The following is a 6000-nucleotide window of genomic DNA, read 5'->3' on the forward strand; positions in this document are numbered from 1 at the left end:
ACAGCCAAATTTTATCCATGTTTATTTTTTATTATATTTTTGCGGGTTATCCAGACGATGTTTCCGTGTAGCAAATGAATGTATCATCAGCGGCGAAAATGGGTACCGATGTTTTCAGCCCTTACCTTGATGGTGGAGGGAGGATGAGGGTGTGGTTATGGATTAACGACTTAGAACAATGTACTTGTATAATTGAATGATAATGTTGAATTGCATTACCGTCAATGCATGATTAACCATGTACTCCCTCTGTTTCAAAATAAGTGTCATTGATTTTACAAGGGTATCATCGTTGTGGTACTATATATTTTATTCCCGCTATCTGTGGTTATTAGCATGTTATTTACTCGAGACGGGGCCATAAATTGGACTCTTCTCACGTCTCGGTGTGCTTGATTGGATGCATCAAATGAAACGTAAGGGAACGGTCCTGTTAGTTGGGCCGATCCCGGTGTTCGGTGAGGTGGTTCCGCTAAAGGGAATATTCCCCTCGTATGCGGAACCACATGGGTAACGCCAATTTGGCCGAACGACTCGAATCATCGCTTACACATCCGTGCACACGTCGGCATGTGACGTCTGGCCTTGGCATTCGGTCACCGCAATGGAGGAAAAAACCAAGCCTTTCTCCCCTCAGCCTCCAACGCATCTGTTTGACCTCAAAAGTTTGTAATGCCCCCGTGTTCGCCGCTTACCTTGAGAAGGAAGGGTGAGTGGGTAAGGCAGGGGCGACGTTGCAATTATGGATCGACGACTTGGAGCATGGCTAGTTAGGGCTCCTTTGATTCAAAGGAATTCTATAGGATTTCTGAAGGATTGAAATCCTTAAGAATTTTTCCTATGTTGGTCCTTTGATTCATAGGATTGGATCCCATAGGAATTTTTCCTATGGAATCTTTTGTGCTACATTTCATAGGAAATCTAACATCCACTCCAACCTCTTTTTACAATTCCTTTGCTTTTCATGTGCCATCAAACACTCCATGCTAATCCTGTAGGATTCATGTGTGCATGCCACTCCAACCATATACTTTTTCTATTCCTACGATTTGAAAATCCTGCGAATCAAAGAGGGCCTTAGTATAGGGTAAAGTTTGTAATGCCACCTCGTTCGCCGCTTACCTTGAGAAGGAAGGGTGAGTGGGTGGGGTAGGGGCGATGTTGCAATTATGGATCGACAACTTGGAGCGTGCCTAGTTAGTATAGGGTAAGTCAAACATGTAACGGGGCTGGCGTGCCTTCATCACACGTGTGACAACATAACGTTAACCTAAACCATTAAGTTTGCTTCCCTAAAACAATCAGACTAATGTATTTTGGTATGACAACATTTTCCAGGTGATATTTTGTAAGATACTAGAAAATCCACCTCATTATGAAATATATATCGTGTTCAGATCTAAATTGGAATGCTTTTATTATTTTGTTGAGGGCCTCTCGCATTGGTACTTCAGTCGCGAAGGAAATAGTTTCCTTTTATAATTATATCGGGAGATTCCATACACACGAAGCTACTTTTGTGTGTGGTGCAATACGAATATTGTCATAATTTATTCGATGGGCTTTGTAGTTTGTATATGCTTTTTACACAGGGGGGAGGCTATTCTTTTAGTCTCTGCATGCATCCTGGCTCTAGCAAAAGATAAATTTTATCCATACGACACTCAAGACGTTAATGTTGAACGGTTTGTGAAAGGAAAAAAGGCACATGCCTCATGGATTTTACCTTCTTGGGGGGGGGGGGGGGGGGGGGGGGGGGGATGCCCATAGGGGGTATAAATTGGGTTTAAAATATTTAGAGATAGACAACATTATACAAATGAGTGGACGGTAGCGGTGAAAATTGGTACCACACATTCACCCATACCCTAAGGAGAGAAGATGAGGGGGTTATCAATTTCAATTTGAATGAAATGAAATTGGAAGGCCCGCGCCTTAATTCGAAAAGAAAATTGCGGGGAAAGAAGAACAGTATTGCGCATACGGCCGGCGATGGTCAAGGCCTCAAGGGCCGAGCCGGTGGTCCTGTCCGATACCGACGTTGCGACGACTTCGGCGCCAGGAAAACTGCGCCCAGCGGGGCCTCGTGCTGGCTCGTGACTTCGCTCGCTCCTCTGTGACTGACGAACGTCGCGCGGGCTGGCTTGGGGTCGGTGGCGCCGTCCAACTCGTCTCTCAGGTGGGCCGGGCAAATGTGAGCCTGCTCCACTGCCGTACTTTTCTTCTCCATATAAAGTCCATCCAGATTTTTTTTTGAAATTCATGTGGAAGTTGTTCAGTTCCAAAGAGTGACCGAATCCGGCCATCACCCACTCTCGCGGCACGCTGGCAGTGATCCAATCCTTTGCCTCATTCTCGACAGTTGCAACGATGATAGTCGGCATTGTTGACTTGCTGCACAAGGCCCTAGCATTCCGCTCGTTCCATAACTCTAGGCGAATTGCATACTACAATGTGCAGCAATTTCTCTACGCCATATCGCCAAAATTATATTATTGAGGAACGACCAAGCGGAGAGGAGAATTTGCACTTGGGAGGCACACGGCTGCTTGGAAACGTCGTCTTCACGACAACGGAGGCTTACTAATGGAACTAGGCCTTCCCCTTGCAGTAAGCCTCCAAACAATGTCACCAGCGATGCCACCCCGGAGTTGCACTCACCACCGGAAGCTTGTGAGAACCCGCCCATAGGAAGGCACGCTCAAACTTCTCAACTGCACACAGCATCCAGAAGGACAAAGGGCGTGTCATCTCTGAGGTCCATTTGCAAGTTGTGTGAGTTGCTAGTTCGTATTGGCCTTCATAAAAGTAACTTGAAATGGTATTTTTATTTTCACAATGAATTCATGAGAAATCCAACAAATATGATTTGTTACACCTGTTCAATTTCACTCACAACTGCTTCCAGTACTATTGGTAGACATGCTTCACCCTTTCCTGCTACATTCCGGCAAAGTCAAAAGAAACATAACATATGAGGCATTGTGAGCAACATAGTGGCAACATATTCTCTCTCTCTATTTGACAGGAAGGAAAAGGGCAACACATTTGTAACCGGCCGAGCTCCGCACTTCAAATCCCTTTACGAATGACCTAGGCAATTTTCCAGGGCAACGATTTGCTTTGATTGCAGCGAGACTGAAGTAGGTCTCGCCTCAAGGGCGCCTCGGGTAGGTACTATTGGACCGGCCTAGTAGTGTTTTCTTTTTTTATTTGATTTCCATTTCCGTGTTTGAGATATTCTAAATACCTCAAAACTTAATTTACTTAAAAATAAACTGTAGCAAAAAAACAGAAATGGGAACATGGTGTAATATTTTATTAGCGTAATGTTAAAAGAATGTTTACGCATTAAGAAGAAAATGTTCATGCCATTTTATAAAACTTTATACAGTGTAAAAAATGTTAGTGTAGTTTTAATTTTTTTTACCATAGAATTCAAAAATAAACGTGACATTTATAAAAATACTCACATGTTTCAAAAATATCTTCATGACATTTAAAAAAATGTTTATCCATTGTAAAAAATATTCACATAATTTTCAAAAAATTCATATCAGTCATAAAAATGTTTAACAAGTTTTTGAAATTATTTAATATGCATTCAAAAAATCCAACGAATTTTAAAAACTGTTTCTTGTGTATTAAACAAAGGCCCAAACTTGTAACTGTAAAAATGTTCAAACGTGCGTAAATAATGTTCTACATGTATAAAAATATATAACTTGTATTAAAAGAAGTAGACATGTGTTTACAAAAAGAAAACAGCCAACACTTAAAAAATCATAGACAACCGAAAAACGAAACAAATTGCATGAAAAGTTATAGAACCGGTCTAAAGAACATTCCCGTAACTATATTAATGGGCCTGCAACTAAAGCGACCTCCCATCCAGCATCAGAGGCGACGCAGAGCACAGGAGCTAGGGGCTAGTTTGGTTTGTGTCCATGCCACAATATGCCTTGCCTGGCATGTGCCTGGAACGTGCCTGATAACCGTTTGGTTGGTGCCTGGAAAGAAAAATTGCCGCCTCGCTTGGCCCTCCCAAGCAACTGCATTAGCCTGGCTCCATCAAATAAAATGGCTCACTGATTCAATATTTTTAAAGGCTAAGGAGGCAACTGCAGGCAAGAATCAATCCAAATACTTCAAGCCCAGGCTGGCCTGGCCAGGCACAAATCAACACCAACTCAGGCCCAGGCCAGGTGCTAGTTTTTCTCCAGGCACAAAGCCAGGTCACCAACCAAACCAGCTCTATATCTCGCTTGTAGCGAGATACATGCTCCCCTTGTCTGAAGTTTTTTCTCCCTCGCACAGGTATTGGGCCGGCCATTTTTTTCCCGCTTCCAGGCGAATCGCTCGGGTTTCGATCGAAGAACTCGTTAGCTGTAGTTTTTCGTTGGTTTTCTATGGGTTTTACTTTTCATTTTTTTCTATTGTTTTTGTTCGGCCTTCCTTGTATACTCCCTCTGTAAAGAAATATAAGAGCGTTTAGATAACTAAAGTAATGATCTAAATGCTCTTATATTTGTTTATATAGAGGGAGTACTTTTTTTCAAATATATGTTTTGATGTCTATTGTTTTCATGCACATTGTACATTTTTTATAAACATCTAAAATATCTTTTATATAAGTCATAGCAATTTTTTCCAAATATATGTTTTTATGTCTACTTTTTCCATGTAGTTATAATTTTTTTTGATACATGTTTAAAAATATTAAATCACAGGAGCATTTTGGTACATAGTATAATTTTTCTTAAATCATTGTACAGGTTTTAGAACGTGTGAACATTTTGTTAAAGTCGTCAACACTATTTTAAAGTTATGCTAACAAAACATTTTCACTGCATTAACATTTTCTAAACTCTCATTTATAAATATTTTGAAGTGAAATAAGTTTTGGAGTATATGTATCTTAAGGCCGCGTTCGGCTCCTCTCCGCTCCCTGGACCGCGCTCCCGGAGCGGATCAGTCTCTAGCTAATTTTCAAGGAGCAGCTAAAATCGAGCTCTACAACTCCACATAGTCAGCTCTACGGAGGGATCCCGAACAGGGCCTAAATATATTTGGAAACAGAAACATAAATAACTAACTTGAAAGTTGGGTCGGCCCATTACTTGCGGTTGGGAATATTGAGTAGTCCCATCAGTGCATCCTTGATGTGAGTGTAGGTAGGTCACGCTCTAAGCGAGACAAAGTCTGAAGTCACCAATTAAGGGTTACCCCTCGAAAATTCACTGCACACCTTCTTAGGTGTCGATAAGTGGGCGCACTACATATGCGTCACTTGTCACAATCTGAGAGTTTTTTTTTATAAATTCATTTGTACAAAATGTTTTATCTTTCAAACCGTGCACCCAAATACAATATTGTTTTCACCGTTTGATTTCTTGCGACGAGACCTTTGAAACTAGATCCAATGTTAATAAATTTCGACAAAAAAATCTTGTAGAAAACGGACATACAACATGAAGACATAATGCACAAGTGTGTAAATTTTCAGGACAAAAATACATTGGAATGAGGGTTGTGCAAAAACAAAATGAGGCTTTTTGACACATGATACTATTCATCCTCCCAGAGCATTAATTTGTCTTTTTGTATACCCCCTCCTTCCATCTATAGGGCCAAATGCGTTTTTCGAGACTAACTTTGACCAAATGTTAGAGCAATAATATATGGCATGCAACTTACACAAAGCATACCATCAAATTTGTATGTGAAAAGAGCTTGCAATGATATAATTTTCACATTATACATCTCATGTACCATTAATATTATCAATAGTCAAAGACGGTCTTGAAAAACACATTATACCCTATATAGATGGAAGGAGGGAGTAGCTCACATTGCAACGTATTTCATCTTAAAAAAATTCACACATACACCTCACATCCTTGTTTACTTATCCAAAATTTTGAGATTATTTTGAAACCATGAAATTTCGAACTTTTTGTAAAACACCATACTCCTATCCTAAAAAGAAGAAGTAACCAC

This window comes from Triticum aestivum, chromosome 6A, assembly GCF_018294505.1.
Source record: "Triticum aestivum cultivar Chinese Spring chromosome 6A, IWGSC CS RefSeq v2.1, whole genome shotgun sequence".
NCBI classification, from domain to species: Eukaryota; Viridiplantae; Streptophyta; class Magnoliopsida; order Poales; family Poaceae; genus Triticum; species Triticum aestivum.